Below are 21,062 nucleotides of genomic sequence, written 5' to 3' on the forward strand. Positions count from 1 at the left end.
TTCAAGCCGACTCCGAATGCCAAATGATTTTATGAGGAGCTTTTTCATGGCAGAAAAACACTCGGAGGTTTGCCATGTCCTGCCGAGGGGCGACCACTATTAGAAAAATGTTTTTTTCTTCTTAATTTTGGTGTTTCACCGAGATTCGAACCTTGGTTCGCTCTGTGAATTCCGAATGATAGTCACGCACCAACCCATTCGGCTACGGCGGCCGCAATGAAATAGTTGGGTTTATTTTGAGAAAAGCATAAAGCCTGTCCTTACTTGCTTCCTGAGTAACATTCCATCCAACTGGAACGGTGATCTGATTTATTTTAGCATAATCATAAACAAACTTTCTGAGTATCTGGTATGACAAGCCAAGCGTTTTACGCATCATTTGTTTATATAGTTAGTAAGCTGCTTTTCGACTTTCTTTGTGAAGAGTTGACGCGATGAATATTTAGTGTTGTACAATAATTCATCGTCCGAATGACTATTACTAGAGTCCACCGTAAGTTTAAGTGGACCTTGACGTTTCATCCGCATTATAAATGTGGTTCTTTTGATGCTGTATTTTTTTGCTGCCGAAGTTTGTGTCTTACCTCCATTTTTTACATCATTCATGGCTTTTTTAATATTTTCTTCATTTATTTCTTTTCCAGATGACTTTTTCTTATAGTTTCGTACCATTACCATTGACATTCGTCAAAAGTACCCCACACTCAACCTTAGCTCAACAGACTTCCTGACATCAGGCAGTTTGAAATGGCAAATAAAAACGATATCGAAAACGCTGTCAACATAATAACGAAGACGTGTCAAAGCGCAGCACGACAATCTTGTCCCTTGACAAAAACAGGAGGTAAGCATAAACCTTTTTGGTGGACTCCAGAAATCTCAGAACTTCGCAATCGAACTCGGAAGCTCTTTAACCAATCTAAAATAACAGACGAATGGGAAGAATATCGACAATGTCTCAAAGACTTTAAGAAAGTTGTCAGAAGTGCAAAACGCACATCCTGGCGATCATACACTCAAGAATTAGAGAACACTTCAGAAGTAAACAGACTACGCAAGGTTCTTGCATCAAACCCAGTCTCTCCCAGTTTTATCATGACTCAAGATGGAACTTGGACTACTTCAACTGACCACACTCTTAGGATACTTCTAGAATCTCACTTTCCAGGCTGTATTGCCAACTTAGCTGCACTTCCCAGCACTCTTCAGAGTAATTATGGGAATAGATCAGATCTAATCAGCTCTAATAGCATCTCTACAGCAATACTAAGTTTTAAAAAATTTAAATCACCAGCTCCTGACAACATCATTCCAGCAGAACTTCGAGAAGGACTAGAAATTCTGCTGCCTTGGCTAACAAGGATCTTTAACAATCTCTCTTACCTTCCGACAATTTGGAAGAAATCGAAGGTCGTATTCATTCCGAAAACGGGGAAACCTTCACACTGCAAACCAAACGATTTCAGGCCCATTAGCCTAACCTCTTTTTGCTTAAAGGCTTTTGAAAAAGTCTTAGATGAGCAAATCAAAACCCAACTTGATACTAAGTTGATCTCTGAGGCACAACCCGCCTACACTAAAGGGAAATCGACTGAAATGACACTTCATTCACTGGTGCAAACAGTGGAAACTTCCCTTCACAATAAGAAGTACTCTCTTGTCGCATTTATGGACATAGAAGGTCCTTTTAATAATATTGAACCCAAAGCTATTTTGTCTGAAATTGCAAAATTGGGTATTAATTACACCATCCGGAAGATGATCGAACAAATGCTTAAAAAAAGAGAATCGTCACTTCAGAGCTTGGGTTAAGCCGCATGAGAATGTACGCCGTCAAAGGCACTCCTCAAGGCGGAGTACTTTTACCCCTCCTCTGGAATCTCGCTGTAAACAGTTTGCTTCGAAATCTCGAAAAAGCAGGCTGCAAGGTTGTAGCCTATGCAGATGATATTGCTCTCTGCGTGTCAGGCAAACACCTGAATACCCTCACTGAGCTCATGCAACGCTCAATCAATATTCTGTCAAAATGGTGCACCGAATGCGGACTAAATGCGAATCCAGCAAAGACAGATCTTGCTCTCTTCAATAGGAAACAACAATCTCCTCCACTGCAAACAATAACTTTAAAAGTGGAATCATTACTTCTATCAGATTTAGCTAAATATCTAGGAGTTCTTCTAGATAGGAAGTTGAGTTGGAAATTGAACATTGAAAACAGATGTAAAAAAGCTTTCATAGCTCTTTATACTTGTAAGAAACCAAGGGTTTTTCACCTCGGATCATTTATTGGATATATACCTCGATCATCAAACCGATACTGTTCTACGGTGTGGTTGTATGGTGGACAGCACTCGAAAACCGGTGTAGAGTAGCCACAATTGATCGAGTCCAAAGAACAGCCTGCCTCCTGATAACAGGATGCCTAAGTACAGCACCTACTTAGGCTCTAAATACGTTGTTTCATTTGTTCCCTATCGGTCTGGCTGGCAAAGCGATTGCAGCGAAAGCAGCGACACGCATGAATGCTATATCGAAATGGAAAAAGTATCTTGTCCATTCGGCCATACTGAACAGGAACACTGTTATCTCTTCCGACATAGACTATCATGCAGGTCTTCCATCACCACCCTTGCTATTCTCCTGTTCACTCCCAACTAGGGAAGAATGGAAGGCAAATCTTACCGACATCGATGGCCCTCTGATTATATATACAGATGGTCCAAAACAAGACGGTAAAGTGGGATTTGGAATCTTTTCCAATTCCCCTCACATCAATCTATCATTCAGATTACCCGACTACTGTAGTGTATTCCAAGCGGAAGTATGCGCTATCTGGTATGCTGCGAAAACTATCTTAGAAAAGAGAATATCACTAGAGGATATCTGCTTTTTCACTGACAGTCAAGCGGCCGTTCGAGCACTCAGCTCCTCTTGTACCCACTCAGATGTGGCTCGATCCCGTCTCTTATCTCAGAATTCTGTCCAAGTCATCTGGATACCGGGTCACAGTGAATTCGAAGGTAACTGCAAAGCTGATGAGCTTGCAAGAGCTGGAGCTGCGCAATCAAATGTTAGTAACTTACCCACAATCCACATTCCGCTCTCAACATGTAAAATGCTCATTAATCGAGAATTTCACAGCATTGCTGATCGGAGGTGGCGAGTGGAAACTTCTTGCGTAACGACCAGACAAATCTGGCCATCCTACAATCTGAGACAGACAAAAACCCTTATAATTCTTTCGGAACACGAACTAAGGCATATAATATCTCTTATCACTGGTCACTGCCTTTTGGGCACTCACGCACGTCGGCTCGGGGTTCCTCAAAACGACCTATGCAGATATTGCGAGGACGAAGATGAGGAAGTATCGAGCAGGCATTTGCTGTGCAGTTGTCCCGGTCTAGCCAGATGTCGACTCGCTCTTCTAGGCTCTCCAACAATTGACAATCTTTCAGTACTCTCGGACCTGAAAATCGAATCTCTCATCAAATTCTCGAAACGAATTAATATCTTTGACCAAAATCTATAATAAAAATTTCGGTTAGGTGGGGAAATCATACAATATAATGAGCTCTAGCGTAACACAACGGACCCAACTTGCGGCCTATGTGGCACTCGAATGCGGGGTCACCCTTAAACCAACCAACCTCTATCTAAGAAGGAATTCCACTGATAACTAGGACGTAGTGCCCGAAGTAGACCTCAACGAGCTAGAGCTGACCTGTAAAATAATCAAATTGCAAAAAGCACCGGGCATTGATGGAATCCCTAACACCGTGCTGAAAAAAGCACTGCAATTGAGACCAGAAGTTTTTCGAATCATGTACACAACATCCATTAAAAGCGGAGTCTTTCCTGTGAAATGGAAACAACAGCGACAAGTCCTACTGCCGAAGCCTGGAAAACCTCCAGAAGATCCTTCATCCCGCAGGCCGCTCTGTATGCTGGACACCGCTGGCAAAGTGCTAGCAGCAATAATCTGTAATCGACTAGAGCAGTACTCAAAAGGACATACAGGTCTGTCAGCTCGCCATTACGGTTTCAGAAAGCATCGCAGTGCAGTAGATGCATTAATAGAAGTATGCGAAATAGCAAAAACTGCTATCTCTGGTAGAATATGGCTAGGAGGAACCAAAAAATATTGCGCAGTCGTAACTCTGGACGTTAAAAATGCGTTCAATACGGCCAAATGGGACCAAATGCTGATGGCACTTCGGCGTATGAATGTGCCGAATTATCTGATAAAGCTAATTGCTTCATACTTTGATAACAAAACCCTATGGTATGATATAGACGTAGGCCCCAAAAGCTATAAGGTAACTGGAGGAGTTCCTCAAGGAGTTCCTACGTAGCCGGTGAAATTTGAAAATTCACCTTATTTTTGAGCACACCTCGTATTCAAAAAATAATAAAAATTCACTTTTTTTAGCTATAACAGGTGTAGATATATAATGTAAGTAATATCGAATTCAACATTTAAAAATATGTATAAAAAACCAAGCTAATTTACTTTAGGTTTTAAAATAAGCTGCATGCAACCATAATCAATATATTTGTGATTTTCTTGTAAAATCAGCAACATGCTGACGTTTTTCGGCAATACTGAGCTGCTGCCTGCAGTAGAAAAGCAGCATTGAGAATTTACTGACATTGGAAGAATAAAAAGAAATGATAAAGCTAATGCGGATAGAAATGGATATTTGTGCTTTCTTGAGCACCACCACCTCTAATTCTTAATCTTGCCACTTCAAATTCTTCCTTTCTTTTGTACAACTTTGTTTGTTTTGCTGTTGCTTCTATCTGTTGTACTGCCACTGTCACAGACACCAAAACTATTTTCATTTCCTACAAATCTGCCACCACATCGCACAGTTAGTCGCCTAGTTTGTCTGTCGTACAACAGATAAGCTTTTGCAACTTCAGAGTACTCAACAAGCAAATACTCGTTGCCTTTCACACTAAATTTTCCACTATGCGTTTTCTCTAGCACAAAGCAGGCGAACCAAACGCACTTAGATGTTTTACTCACGGCTTTCTTTTATGCTGCGCACGGCGCGCAAGACTTTAGTGGTTTTTTAGGCGATTGATTGCGCGTCACCCCACAGTTCTTCTTCGACACCTGCGTGCACCAAATGCATGTGCGATGAGGTGTAGTACTGTAGCTGCCGCACAGCCGACAGCAAGATGGGCTTTTTTTAGTGAGCTGGTGAGAGTGGGTAAATATCGTATAACTCAACCTTAATCGAATGAATGGCTTTGGCATATTTGGAGAGAAGCTTGCAGGATGGCATGGCGACAATCTGTTTGGATTTGAATTGTAGTAATGAGGAACTTGCGTTTTCAAATCGTTTAACTAATTCCACAAGGATTCTTTCTCTTTTAATGAAGCTTACTATACTTAACCCTCTACTGCATAAGTTAATAAGGCGTTGAATAAAATTTTCTTTCACTGTGGGAGTAACTTCAGTGAATTAACAATAAGACATATGGAAAGAAAACTATTTAAACAGTTTTATAATGGCTTGGGGAATAAGTGCATAGCGTTTTTATATTTGCCTTTATCTTATAGCGATTTGTTTGCTGTTTGGCAAAGGGTCAGCATTCATTCGATAGAACTCTTTCTGCTCAACAAAACTATGTTCATTGTATTTTTGAGTTATTTTAGAAATGGGGCCCATACATCAATATGAAACAAAGATAAGAGTGTGTGGCTCCCATAGATACACCAAAGCCGAGAGTCAAGCCGGATCTTCATCCAATTCACCCAAAGAAGATCATGCATGTATTTGGAGGGGCTGGGAGGGCATGGTACACTGTGAAATGCTCGGAAAGAATGCCGCGGTCAACAAGGAGCTCTACATTGCCCAGCGATTTACCGCGAGAATGAGGCTATTCGATTGAAAGGATCTAATTGACATGGTCAAATAATGCCGTCTTGTCTTGTTTTTCAAATAATATCACGACAACGCCGAACCCCATGTTGCACAAGTCGTCAAAGTCGCTTTCAAGAGCTCGAATGGGATCCTTCAGCATCTGCCGTATTCTTCCGACCTTGCACCAACCGATTACCATCTTTCCCGCTCTCCCACTAACTGTCAAATCATGCAAAGGGCGTTACGTTCGATAACAAAGACGTCCATAAAAACTGGCTCAGCAACTTCTTTCTCACGAGACCAGGCCAGTTTTGGCAGAACGGCATCAAAAAAGTGGTCGAGAGGTGGGAAGAGGTACTTAATGTACGTCTTCGCAAGCCATTCAGCCTTTTGTTGGCAAAATCATTCAACCATAAAAAATATGTTGATCCTAGGCACATTTGTCGAGTCTGACAAGGAGCAGGGCAGTGGCAAAGTAGATGTTCCAAAGTACCTCTAGCATTCGTTCGGGATGATAGTTCTATTTAAATTTTGGAGATCTGATTGCTGTTATACATGATTTTCTGTCAGTACCAATCATATATTTTCCATTAATTTTCTATGCGTAATTGACGGCGAGATGATCGCTAAAGCTTCAGCTGAAAAGATCGCGTACATGAGATAAAGAAGCCATTGTGTTATTGTTGGTTACCGTTGCCTTTGTTGGTGACAGCCAAACAAGTAGAGTCGGAGGTTTTAAATCCATCAGTGTACGTAAAACTCTATCCGAAACCAGTGTAATGCGCAAAAGTCACTACGAATAGTGATTGAAAAGTCAAGTGTGGCGCGTTTTGCTTAGACCGACTAAGTCAGACGTCTGCAGATGTGGAGCGGATGTGTCGAGTGGGAAAAGTTTCAATAACGCTTTTCCCTTCGTAAAACGTTATGAAATTTTCTTTAGCGAATGCAATAGATCTTTTTCAAGCTGAAGATGAGCACGAGAATGGCACTAGAATGGAACCCGCAAGGGAGCAGAGGTCATGGTCGGCCAAAGAATACTTGGAGAAGGTCGATGTTGCGCGAGCTAGCAGATGCTGGCATGAGATTGGACGGCGTATAAACAACCTCTCAGAACTGAGTACGATGGAAGATTCTTGTCGAGGCTTTATGCTCCCGAGTGTAGTGAACAAGGAAACAAGAAGGTTAGGCATCCTCTACTGCGTTGAAAGCTTTAACCAGAGCTCTGTTAATGGTATCGAAAAATACGTGATGTTGAGTCAATGACCTTCTCTTGATGCTCTCTAAGGCGGCTTCTGTACCTTTATTCGAGAGGAAGGGAAAGCTCTAATGCTTTGGCGGATTGCAGCATGATAAGGCATTGAGATTTTGTATATTAAAGATGTTGCGCAGCGTCTGTAGATCGTGGCAAGCTGAAGTGGTTGGGTGTATATAATTATGTTTACGGAATGGGTATAAGAATTGTGGAACTGTGCACGATTTTGCGTGCCTTCGGTGCGCAGGGCCATGCTAATCTACTTTTTATCGTTCCAATTTTGATCTATGTTCTGCCGCAGCAAGAAGGCAAATGAGGTAGCATAGTTTTTTCCTGTTTCCTGGACTATAGAGAGGAGAATAGCTTTGTCGCAGCGCAAATATGTGCAGGATGTTCGGTTTCAGAATCAAGTCTTAACCGTAAGGTAGCCGCTCAGCGTATGAGTGGCGAGAGAACCGCGTTAGCTTCGTTATTCGTGCGAGTTACAACTGCTTGTGGTAGATTTTGTTCCCGTTACAATACTCGACTCGACGTTTACGTGATGCCACAAGTGAAGATTTGATACATACATTGGTGCCAAAATTCAGTGGCAAATAGCAGACGGCCGGAGCGCAGCCGGACACCGAGAACAAATGAAAACATGGAACTCTTCGCTACAGGCTTACACGATAATCCACATCAATCCGAGAGCAAGCGAGCGGCTGTTCTTGGACTTTTCGAAAACTATTGTGCGGAAATACAGGGTTGCTAATATTCGACGGACCCATCTGGCAACCCTGTATCTTTTGACAGAGACGTCAGATCGCTTAATGGCATACCGCTTTGGAACCATCAGTCCAAGCAGATTTTTACCATGGAACAGTACACGCCACGTGAGCGCTCCCAAATTGTTGAAATTTATATTCAACAAAAGAAGTCAATTGTGAAAACTCAACGTGCGTATAAAAAATTAAATAATGTGAAAAGTGCGCCTTCTAAGAACTCCATTAAACGTTTGTACGAAAGGTTTTCGACTGGTGATGGTCTTTCTAATCCAAAGAGGCCAAATCAAAACCGACCAAGGAGTCGCCAAGGGCATCCCAAGATCGCCGTTCTCAGCAGTTGGGCATTGCTCGGACCACTTTACAACGAATTATCCGCATTGATTTGAATTTATTCCCGTATAAGATTCAATTGACGCAAAGATTGTTGCCTGCGGACAAAGCTCGTCGATTGGAATGGGCCCAAGGAGTCATCGAAATCCGTCGAATATGGGCAACCAGGTATTGAGGATGGATCTTAGACTTCGCCCCTTTAAAACTTAAATCATGCAAGCCCCTCAGCCTAACGATTGCAGAGCGATTTCTTATGACAAGCACTATCTTTCGCAGTATTGAAGTCCATTTTCATTTAAATGGAAGTGTAAATGAGGAATATTGCCGTTATTGGTCACCTAACGCAAAGAACCCATCATTAACACATCAACAGCCACTTGACAGTTCCACTTCCACATGACGGCTTTATGTGAATTGTCAAGCAGTGGAATAATTGGACAAGTTTTTTTTGGAAAATCATCGAGAGCAAAAAGTTTCTGTGGACGGTCTGTCTAATCGACGCGCGCTAAACGATTATTTTCTGCCAATAAAGTCGGTTATTGCCATGGTTTCAGTAACACATTGCCACGTCGTGCACGGCCAGAGAGAACATGGCCATACTGCGTGATTTCTTCGCTAACAAACTGATAAGTCTGTAACGTATTCAGTGATATATCCTGGCCACCCCGGTCACCCGATTTTGCCCCTATGCATTTTTTCTGTGGAGAACTCAAGTCTATTAAACACACGCTGCGACCACCTCAGCACTAAAAGACACCATCGTTCGCGTGGTTACTTCACTTCTGCATGGAAATAATTTTTAAAAGTATAATCCGCACTTTTCTTCTTTGTTAAATTTTTTTTAAATAAACTTTTAGCATTAAAAATTCATTTTTTATTTAGCCTTTATTTCCTAATTCTGCCATCGGAGCTGCCCGTGGCGTCGACAGAAACTTTATCCGCAATAATTGCGGGTTAGCGGAATAATTCTTTTGAAACTTAAACAACAATAACCCGAGAAAGTTAAAGAAAGTGCGAAGAGGATTGTAGGAAATACGAAGCTAGTGTGCAATATTTGCTTAAGTATGTGTGCACAAACAACCGTTATGTGACTAAAATTGCAATACCCTGCGTATGAGTATGCGGGCATGAAAATAAGAATAAATCATAAACCGCAAAATAAACCAAAAAACATCCATCCATTTGATCTTCGCTTCACTTTAAATCAATCCCAATGGTATTTGCGGCGAAGAAATAAAGTTCGTGCGGAAAAGTTTCATTCATAAAATGCCTGTGGAAGCTATGCGCGAGAGCGTCTGCAACAAATTACAATAGCAGTATAACCTCAATTACAGCTGGCACGCATTTCAAAAAAAAATGTTCTCCACCAACATGCCACCAGTTGAGCAGACTTTACTTTGCAACATTCAGCAACATGCAGTGAAGCCATCACTTTGCTGCACGAGTGGGCGCCCCATTCAACATGAACAAAGCAACACTGACAATAAAAAGTAAACAACAAATAAATAAAAAATATTTTCAAGCATACTTATGCGCACACATACGTACAGAAAAACCATATATACGTGTGTGTGTGTGTGTGTAAATGTGTGAGTACAAAACAGAAGAAAGGCGATATGGCCTATTCGGCTACAAATTGCCGGCAAAGTTGTAGAATATTTACGTAGGTGGATGCGAAAAGGGAACACACCAAATAACAGCTGAGAGTGAAGCAAATAAATTTAAAGATATAAAACTGAGTTTTAAGAGAGAATATGCGCAGTCTGGTGTAAATCTAAGAGTACAGTGACTCTTGTAAGAGGATTTAAATGCGATTCATGTGGAAGGCATTTAATTCTCATTGTTTTGGTAGGACAATTAGTTCTACTACCCTACCTCAACTAAAATCTATGCTGACTGAAAAAAAAACCCGTATCTGAAAAAAATCACAGTTTTCGAAGAAGGCCTATTGGGAGCGCAAGTCGCTTATGAGCTTGAGAAATTAATTTAGTTAAAAAAAAAATACCGAAAAATTGCACCTTCCATAAATCTTAATAAGTAAGAGATTTGTTAAGGGGTTAGTCAGAATTTTAAAAAAATTGGATTTTTTTATTTTTGCATTTTCTTAAGGTATAATATCAAGTTACATGCAGTCCATTCAATCAGTCCAATTTCTGACTACTTTTCCAATAAAACTGAATAATAAATGTCAATGAGCCCGATTAGCAAAAATGTGACGCGAACGAAGGCCATTTGGTTTCAAATTCTTGCACGAGCTGTATTTTATGTTTAAATTGCCCATGTTGCCCAAGTACAAAAACTAATAAGTTGACCAGGACGACGCATCGTCACTTCAGCGTCTACTTCAGCACTTCAGCGTACATACCGTTTTTTTTTTTCAAAGTAAATTTTCACAAATCGGAAGCGTTGTTTTGGCGTTAAGAGGTTAGGGTAGTCAGAATTTTCAAAATTTCAAAAATTTTTTGTTTTTGCATTTTCTTGATCGAAGGATTTTTTTTTTTTCAAAAATTTCTATTTTTTTAATAATTAATTTTCGGTTTTGTTCTTGAAAATCTGAAAAATATTTCCTGAGGCCGCCATATTGTTAATTTTAAAGAAAAAAAAAGCTTCGATCAGGCACGAAATTATTTACTAATAAAACTAATTTCTTTTGTCCAATTGATTTTAGATGAATCTCCAAGAACTTGTGATGATCACCGCAAGGGACTTCTGGAGAAACGGGCTCCACACAAGTAGCGATAACTTTTACAATGACAATATTTTTTTTGAAATTTTGCTAAAGTAAACATTAAAACAGGATGTATTAATGCTACGTTTTTATTTTTGTAAAATAAAACAACTGACTAGCAAAAACAAATTAGTGAAAATCATAATTTTTTCGGGTCTCTGACTACTCCTAACTCCATAAAAAGCGGATTTTTTCATCTAATTTATTTTCGAAAATATTAACTTATTCATGCATATCTAATTGATCCCCTCCAAAGTTATACGCCATCAAGGTAAATACATTTTGCAAGCAAGCGCTCGCGTTCTTCCATCGTAACGAATCTCTGTCCTTTCAGTTTTGGTAAGAGGAAAAAGTCGCAAACGCCAAGCTTAGTGAATGCGTTGGCTGATACATAATAAGTTGCTGGTTTTTCTATAATCCAAAATTCTATAATCCAACATTTTATGATTTTATCATTCATCAGATTCTATGTTCCATAATTTTTCTCATTTCTTGATATACAAACATTTGAACTTAGTCCTGCCATAAGTTCTGTTACAAGTGAAGTCCGTTATAGATATGAAATAATAGTACTTTTTTAATGAAGTTAGTTTTATTTAATCATGTAAGTATTAGGCAAACAAAACTTTAATTTTTATTCGAAATGGTCACCATTTGCTTTTACAACAGCCTGCAAACGATTAGGCAATTCAGCTCTTGAAGCGCGCACGGTTTCCAGTCTGTGAAGTCATGTTACTAATTTTGACCACAAACTGTAGTGTAATGCATTCCCATCTGGACTTCCAGACGGCCAATCTTCAGCGGTTATGAACCCAGGAATATTGTTTTTTAGCCACTGCTGGATGGTTTTTGATTTATGGACTGGAACGAAATCTTCCTGGAAGATCCAACGTTCTCCATTGAAAAAAGTACTGCTCAACTGCTTCCCCACACCCTCTAAGCCGTCCTCCTGGTAAAATTTTGCCCCGGTCCTATCCCCTTTTCCGCAGAAATGAAGAGATGTAAGGCCTTTACAAGACACTCCCCACCGAACCTTTACGGATCTGTGAAAATAATATTTTCATGGCTATTGATCGCCGAATAATCTGCTAGCATCTGCCGAGTCAACTTTTGTTCAAGCGCGTTGTCAAAAAATTACCAGTTGAACGAGGGAAGGCTTTCATGTGGAGATCTTCTCTAATTAGTTTTGACATGGATCTGGTCGATACATTCATTTCCCTGGACTAATTCTGCATGAGAACTTCTTCTTCTTAATTGGCGCGATAACCACTTACGCGATTTTGGCCGAGCTTAACAAAGCGCGCCAGTCGTTTCTCTCTCGTGCTAACCGGCGCCAATTGGACACACCAAGTGAAGCCAAGTCCTTCTCCACCTGATCTTTCCAACGCAGAGGAGGCCTTCCTCTTCCTCTGCTACCACCAGCTGGTACCGCATCGAATACTTTCAAAGCCGGAGCGTTTGAATCCATTCGGACGACATGACCCAGCCAACGAAGCCGCTGGATCTTTATTCGCTGCGCTATGTCTATGTCGTCGTAAAGCTCATACAGCTCATCGTTCCATCGCCTGCGATATTCGCCGTTGCCAACGTGCAAAGGTCCAAAAACCTTACGCAGAATCTTTCTCACGAACACTCCAAGCGTCGCTTCATCGGATGTTGTCATCGTCCAAGCTTCTGCGCCATAAGTTAGGACGGGCATGATCAGAGTCTTGTAGAGTGTTAGTTTTGTTCGTCGAGAGAGGACTTTACTGCTCAGTTGCCTACTTAGTCCAAAGTAGCAGTTGTTGGCAAGAGAGATTCTACGATGGATTTCAAGGCTGACATTGTTATCGGTGTTAATGCTGGTTCCTAAATAAACGAAGTCTTTTACAACCTCGAAATTATAACTGTCTACAGTGACGTGGGTGCCGATACGCGAGTGCGCCGACTGTTTGTTTGAAGACAGGAGGTACTTCGTTTTGTCCTCGTTCACCACCAAACCCATTCGCTTCGCCTCTTTATCCAGTTTGGAGAAGGCAGAACTAACAGCGCGGTTGTTAAGGCCGATGATATCAATATCATCGGCATACGCCAACAATTGTACGCTCTTATAAAATATTGTGCCTGAGCGATTAAGTTCTGCAGCTCGTACGATGCTCTCCAACATCAGGTTAAAGAAGTCACACGACAGCGAGTCACCCTGTCTGAAACCTCGTTTGGTATCAAACGGCTCGGAGAGGTCCTTCCCAATTCTGACGGCGCTGCTGGTGTTGAGCAACGTCATCTTACATAGCCGTATTAGTTTTGCGGGGATACCAAATTCAGACATAGCGGCATACAGGTAACTCCTTTCCGTACTGTCGAATGCAGCTTTGAAGTCGACGAAAAGATGGTGTGTGTCGATTCTCCTTTCATGGGTCTTTTCCAAGATTTGGCGTATTGTGAATATTTGGTCGATGGTAGACTTTCCAGGTCTGAAGCCACACTGATAAGGTCCAATCAGCTGGTTGACGGTGAGCTTCAGCCTTTCACACAATACGCTCGCTAGAACCTTATAGGCGATATTTAGAAGACTAATCCCGCGGTAATTGGCGCAAATTGCAGGATCGCCCTTCTTATGGATTGGGCAGAGCATACTTAAATTCCAATCAGCAGGCATGCTTTCATCCGACCATATTTTGCATAGGAGCTGATGCATGCACCTTACCAGCTCCTCGCCGCCATGTTTGAATAGCTCAGCCGGCAGTCCGTCGGCGCCCGCGGCTTTGTTGTTCTTTAGCCGCGTTATCGCTATTCTCACCTCGTCATGGTCGGGTAACGGAACGACAATTCCGTCGTCAACGATTGGGGTATCGGGATCTTCACATTCTCTATGACATGCGCAGCTGTCACCGTTTAACAGGTTCGAGAAGTGTTCCCTCCATAATTTAAGATTGCTCTGTACGTCAGTCACCAGATCGCCGTCTTTGTTCTTACAGGACAACGCCCCGGTCTTAAAACCTTCTGTAAGCCGCCGAACTTTCTGGTAGAATTTTCGGGCGTTGTTCCTATTGGCCAGCATCTCAAGCTCCTCGCACTCACGTATTTCGGCCTCTCGTTTCTTCTGTCGGATAATACGTCTCTCTTCCTTTTTCAGCTCTCTGTAGCGATCCCACATGGCTCGCGTTGCGCCCGATCGCAGCGTGGCTCTATAGGCGGCATCCTTTCTTTCTGCGGCAGCATGACATTCCTCGTCGTACCAATTGTTTTTTCGGGCTCGCCGGAATCCGATTTCTTCTTCGGCGGCGGTACGTAGAGAACGAGAAATGTTGCTCCATTGTTCGTGCATGCCGGTTTGTTGGGCAGTGCTCTCCGAGAGCAGGAGTGAGAGTCGAGTGGCGAATCTTCTGGCTGTCTGTTGTGATTGCAGCTTTTCGATGTCGAACATTCTTTGCGTAGGTAGATGTACGTTTTTTGCTGCACAGAGGCGTGTGCGCAGTTTGGCTGCAACAAGGTAATGATCCGAGTCGATGTTGGGTCCTCGGATCGTACGTACATCTAATACACTAGTAGCGTGCCTTCCATCTATCACAACATGATCGATCTGGTTTCGCGTTTTTCGATCAGGAGACAGCCAGGTAGCTTGGTGTATCTTTTTATGCTGGAATCTGGTGCTGCAGACTACCATGTTTCGGGCCCCGGCGAAGTCGATCAGCCTCTGTCCGTTACCGGATGTTTCGTTGTGCAGGCTGAATTTTCCGACTGTGGGACCAAAAATTCCCTCCTTGCCCACCCTGGCGTTGAAGTCGCCAAGCACGATTTTAATGTCGTGGCGGGGGCAGCGCTCATAGGAACGTTCCAAGCGCTCATAGAAAGAATCCTTGGTCGCATCGTCCTTCTCTTCCGTCGGGGCGTGGGCGCAAATTAGCGATATGTTAAAAAATCGCGCTTTGATGCGGATTATTGCGAGACGCTCGTCCACCGGAGTGAACGACAGTACTTGGCGACGAAGTCTCTCTCCCACAACAAATCCGACACCGAATTTGTGCTCCTTTACATGGCAGCTGTAGTAGACGTCGCAAGGTCCTATGTTTTTCTTACCTTGCCCCGTCCATCGCATCTCTTGGATGGCAGTGATGTCAGCCTTTACTCTCACGAGGACATCAACCAGCCGGGCAGAGGCACCTTCCCCATTAAGGGACCGGACATTCCAGGTGCATGCCCTCAAATCGTATTCCTTATTTCGTTTGCAGGGGTCGTCATCAGTGTTGGAAGTTCTCATCCGAGGCTTTGTTGCTGTTTTCATTGGGGGGGGCTTTTTAAGTGGCGGGTCCCAAACCCAGCGCACAACCAGCTATGCTGGGATGCTTCGCCTTCTCACTTTAGCTCACTCCCGGACGGGTGTTCGGAAGCTAACCAGAGGATACGTGGGCTAATCCCGGACGTTGTGAGCTGCTTGGACCATATGTAGAAGAATCGTCCTGGCCACTCCCAAGTGAATGGCGATCAGTAACTTTCCCCACTTGCGTGGACTTCTACACATTGAACCATCCTCCAAGGGAGAGAGAGAACTACCACTACCAATAAGCAGAGAATGGAAAAGTGTGTTGTAAGGATTGACAAGTCATCATGGATCGTTAAACTCCAGAACAACACTTCCAAATTGTGGACATTTACTTTGAAAAAAAGTTCATATAGTGAAGTGTTGAAAGAGTTGGCGAAGTGTCGATTCGTCGTCGTTCTCAATTTAAAGATAAAAACCAATCCTTTGACTGCGTGGGAAATTTTACGTACGGATCTTGGCTTCTTCTGTTTGATTGGTGCGATAACCGCTTACGTGATTCTGGCCAAGTTTAACAAAGTGCGTCAGTCGCTCTTTTCGCGTGCTAACCGGCGCTAGTTGGACAGACCAACTGAAACCAAGTCTTTCTCCACCTGATCTTTCCAACTCATAGAAGGCCTTTCTTTTCAACTCAAGCTGAGGAAATGATGATTTACTTATATATTTACCAGAACGGCTATTTCAGCTAAAATATGCTGCGTTTCGTTCCCCATGGGAACAAAATCTGCTCGCGAGTTTCATGGAACACTTCGTCCATTCTACGGGCTGTTGCCATGCTGGCAGCATCATCGGTCCTTTTTTTCTTTCGAAATAAGCTAAAAGCAGCAGCTGTTACGGAGAATGGCGAGCGCTATTGAGCCATGCTGACTGAATTTGTGTTTCCTAAAATTAATTAATTAAACATCAACGACATTTGGTGGTTCCAACAAGACGGTGCGACTCGCCAAACAACTCGCTTAACAATCGATTTAATGCCATTTTCAAGCCTTCATTGACGCCATAGGTTAGATTTATTGGAAAAAGCAGTCAAAAAATGGACTGATTGAATGGACTATGCAACTCGTAGCCGCGATGGACCTATGCCCTCTATCAAATATACAAAAATATCAAATTACAAAAAATAAGCGCCATGGAATTAGCTACCGGATTATAATCAAAAAACCCATTTCAGCAATGTTACTATTTTATTTTATCATATTAAATTCTCAAGCTCTTAAAAAACTCCCGATATTACCTGCTTCATTTGCCTTTGATTTGCTTCAAACTCGTACATATGTACATACATACATACATACATAGAAACATTTATGCTATGCATGCCTTGATCTATGATAATACGTTTTTGTTTGTTGCTGAATATTTCTCATTGCAATTTTTATTTGTCTTTTTGTGGAACGTAAAAATGGACCTTGTGGGTGGCATGGGAAATGTAAAGAGCGGAAGTAAAAGCAAACTCAACTTTTTATGATAAAGAGCGAAGATATGTTTGCGAAAAGTAAAAGCCATTCGCAAATGCAAAAGCAAAAGCAAATGTAAATGCAAAAACAAAAGTAAAAGTAAAAGCACAAGCAGAGGGCAAATGTCGATATCACGAGCCTGCCAACAAAACGCACTCGCAATTCTTTCCTTCGTGCCTCCTTTGTTGCTGCATACTTTTACATGTGTGTATGTAATTATGATTGTAGACTTTTATTGGAGGACAGCTGGAGCACGTACAACATGCGAAAGTGGCGCAAAGAAAGTGTTTTAGTTGAATTTGTGACTTGATATAGAACGGATGTTCGATGCGGAAAAGTCGGGAAACAAATTTGAAATACGCGCGATGGTTGTTGATAACACAACGGGTTAGACGAATTCACTGATACGAGCAAGCGACGCGACGCGACGTGTGAGTGTGCAAGTAGAACGAATAAGAATGTGAAAGTGTTTGATTTCAATACTTATAACGCCGGCGAAATGGACTGAACATTTAATGTATGTGTGTCGAGCAAAGAGACAGGATGTGAAATGGTTATGAAGTGCGAAAATAAAAGTGATGTGCGACAAATTACAGTGGAGTAGTTGCGAAAAAAGAACGATTTAAGTGAAAAACGTATTAAAAATAAATAAATGTATTTAATTATTATTATATTTAATTGTGATATGCAAAATAAATATCGGAGTGATTTGGAAAACTGCAGTGCAAAAGTATGCGGCCACAGTAATGTGGAAAATTTTAAGAAAAATACAAAAAAGTGTTAACAACAGGTAACAGCAATAGATAAATTTTGTGTTCTATTAAAACATAAAACAGTTGACAGCAAAAAAAAAAAAAAAAAAAATAATAATAATAATTTAAAAAAAATAAGTCGTCAGATAATTTTATAATTAAGTTGCTAGCTAGCAAATTAGGATGATGCAATCAAATCTATGCCCAGGTGGGTAGTTTCTTACGACAAAATCGGACAGTTAAACGAAACAAATTTTGAAATGTTCAAATAAGTAAGGAATAAAATCAGAAATCTGCAGTGATATCTCCGTAATCCGGACACGGTTACAAACAGGACAATTTAACCTTTTTATCTCGAAAGGTATCTAATTTTATCTCTATAATTCAACCACTAAATTGAATGATTCGTATTTTTGATTTTTTTTTTTTTTAATTTTTTTTTTTTGTATATTCTTGCTAAGTAACGGTATCTTATCAGTAATTTTACGTTTGCGGTTTCTTTTTTTGTTCACGTAGCATTTTATTGTTGTGCAAGTGGACAAAACAAGCGGACGTGAAATTATTATTGGCGATTATTGGGTATAATTTTAGCAAAATATGAGCACTTAAGTGGCAAAAGAAGTTCATAAAACACTAGCAATTAGAAAAATCATGAAATATTAGAAGGAGTCGAAAAGGCCAACTGAGTTGCGGCCAAATGAGTTGCTTATGAAATGTTCTGGAAACGTTAAAAACCATTAAAGTTTCAAACTCAACGCTGTAAAAATTATATGAAAAACTGAATGCTTTGTAGCATACAAATTAGTGTGCATCACTGTCCATACAAAAAAAAAAACAAAAAAAAAAAAAACAAGAAAAAAATCGGTGCGTTTTTTGTTTTCATCAGAATTATTAAAATTTGTAAATTAAAAAAAAAAAATTTAATAAAAAAAAAATATTAAGATTTACGCCAGCTGGCCCGAATTGAAAGTAACTCGAAAAATCTCTTTATTTTGATTTCGCTGAGAAATCTTAATTTAAAAAAAAAAAACTAAAAAAAAAATCGGTTTTGTTTTTCATTAGAATTATAAAAATCGATTGATTTTTAAAACTTACCCAAAAAAATATTAAGATTTACGCCAGCTGGACCGAATTGAAAGTAACTCGAAAAATCTCATTAATTTCAGTTCGCTGAAAAAAAAATTGAGCATTTTTATGCAAACCTTTTAATTTAAAAACAGCAACAACAAAAAAAGTCGGTACTTTTTCATCAGCATTTAGAAAGCTAACTCATTATGAAAACTTCTGCAGAAAATAAAGGGTGATTTTTTAAGAGCTATAGGATAGTTTTTCACAGAAACACACGTAAAGTTAAGAAAAATGCATTAAATTTTTATTTAAATCGATATTACAGTCCATACAATTTAATGTTTGAAGATTATTTCATGCAAATGTTGCCCGCGAATGCGCTTGAAACAGTCCATCCGCTTAGTCCAACTTTGACACACTCTTTCCAATGTTTCGGCCGGTATCTCACATATAAATGCTTTAATGTTGTCTTCCAATGCGTTAATTGAAGCAGGCTTGTCTGAATAGACATGAGCTTTAACATAGCCCCTCAAAAAATATTCTAAAGGAGTTATATCGCACGATCTGGGTGGCCAATTGACAGGTCTCGAACGTAAAATAAAATGTTCACCGAACTCGCCTCTCAACAAGTCCATTGTTACGCGTGCTGTGTGGCATGTGGCACCGTCTTGCTGAAACCACTTGTCATGCAAGTTAAGCTCTTGCATTTTGGGCAAAAAAAAGTTGGATATCATTTCACGGTAGCGCTCACCATTCACAGTTACGTTACGATTCGAATGATACCTCCAGCCCATAAACCGCACCAAACTGTGACCTTTTCTGGATACATTGGTAGCTCTTGCAATTCTTCTGGCTGATCTTCACTCCAAATTCGAAAATTTTGCTTATATTTACGTACCTATTGATCCAAAAATGAGCTTCGTCGCTGAATACAATTTTTCGACTTTAAACTTTCTTAACAGAACACGGATTTTTATAATAAAATTCAATGATTTGCAAGCGTTGTTCGTTTGTAAGACGATTCATGGTTAAATTATAGACCAAACAGAAGCTGCTTGACAATGAAACAAAACACGAAACGTGCAACAGCTGTTTAAACCAACTGTTTAAGAATAAAATAGCCAAGAAATCACTCGTTACTTCGAAAAATCTCATTATTTTGATTTCGTTGAGAAACATTTTAAGCATTTTTTTGCAGACCTCTTAACTTTAAAAAACTTTGCTACCATCTGAGATGATTTATGGAAAAAATATTTTTAAAAACTTATTCTACTTATAAAAAACTTGATTTTTGGTCATATTTTATAGTCCACCTAAATTTTAACATTTTTCTGACAAAGAGTAAATTTTATAATTGCGCTGAAAAAACCGCCACGTTTTTGTTGGGTTAGCTTAACACACACTGTGGTAACACCGGCCACGGTCTAAGTGAGTTGGTTTAGAGGCCGACTGCCATTTCTACCTACCTGGCATAACTTGTTATACATTACTTTTTACTGTTATCTTTTGTTTTTTATTTTAAATTTTTTATGAAAGCTAATTTCTTAAGAAAATTGAAGGAACAAACTAAGTTGTTAATTTTCAATATACCACTCATCATTTACGCCTAATCCAGACACGCCAGTAATCCGCACGGCCTCCCGATTCCGTTTGCCCCGATTATCGAGTTAGCACTGTACTTTTTTGTAGCTATAAAGGAGCGGCTACTAATCGCTTGTTCCAATGCGTGGTTTAGTAAGAAACAAATATAAATTTTCTAGTGTTTTTGGCTTACGATTAATTAGTTTTTCAGTGATGATTGGAAATTTAAACTTTTGAAGCGGTTGAAATTAAAAAGGTTAGTAAAAGCATTTTCCTCAATAAATTTATTGTATTTTTACATAAATTAAGAACTTATTTTTATTCATCGCTGTCATTTCCTAAGCTTCATTTTTTATGAATTGATACATTTCATTATTTCAGATAAAGTATTTCTTCTTACAAAAATCAAAATGATATCATTCGAAAAATCGTGTTTTTTATGAAATTTGCGTTGAATTTTTCAAAGCCCATTTTTTCTTCATATGATTCCCGATGTCAGCTTTTGAATTGACCGTCACTCCGCAGTACAAGAACACTTTTGGTGTGTGCCTTCATACTAAATGTGCAAACAAGAGAATTTCATTGTACTGATATCTTTAGAAGATTACCTCTTAATACTCTACGATAGTCAAAATTCGTCGATGATACTGATTTTATTCGAGGCTTAGTTGATGTTTTGTGGATCAATCAATAACTTGTAGAAAAACAGCTTTTACTTTTATTCTACTACTGGCAGAACTCGTCGCCCTTATAGATTCCAGACAACCTTATCTTGCCAGTAACCCTCTTCTAGGGCTTGCAACGCCACCGTTGACCCACATGGGCCTCATCCGCCGCCATTTCCATATGCCCTGGTGTAGCCCTCAGTACCTATCCCAACGTCGACTTGAAGTATGTTAAAGAAACTCAGAATTAGAAAAAAGAAAGCTGGTCCTCACCAGCTTCCAACTTCCG

The 21,062-nt window shown here is 40.3% G+C and overlaps 1 non-coding gene across 1 annotated transcript; it reads right to left on the reverse strand.

Moving 5' to 3' along the window:
* Positions 1-7,330: 7,330 nt before the first annotated feature.
* On the reverse strand, positions 7,331-7,436 carry LOC128862648 (U6 spliceosomal RNA). Its single transcript, XR_008454530.1, has one exon. It is a non-coding gene; the product is annotated as a U6 spliceosomal RNA (small nuclear RNA).
* Between the last annotated feature and the right edge of the window lie 13,626 nt (positions 7,437-21,062).

Source organism: Anastrepha ludens, chromosome 4 (genome assembly GCF_028408465.1).
Source record: "Anastrepha ludens isolate Willacy chromosome 4, idAnaLude1.1, whole genome shotgun sequence".
Taxonomy (NCBI): Eukaryota; Metazoa; Arthropoda; class Insecta; order Diptera; family Tephritidae; genus Anastrepha; species Anastrepha ludens.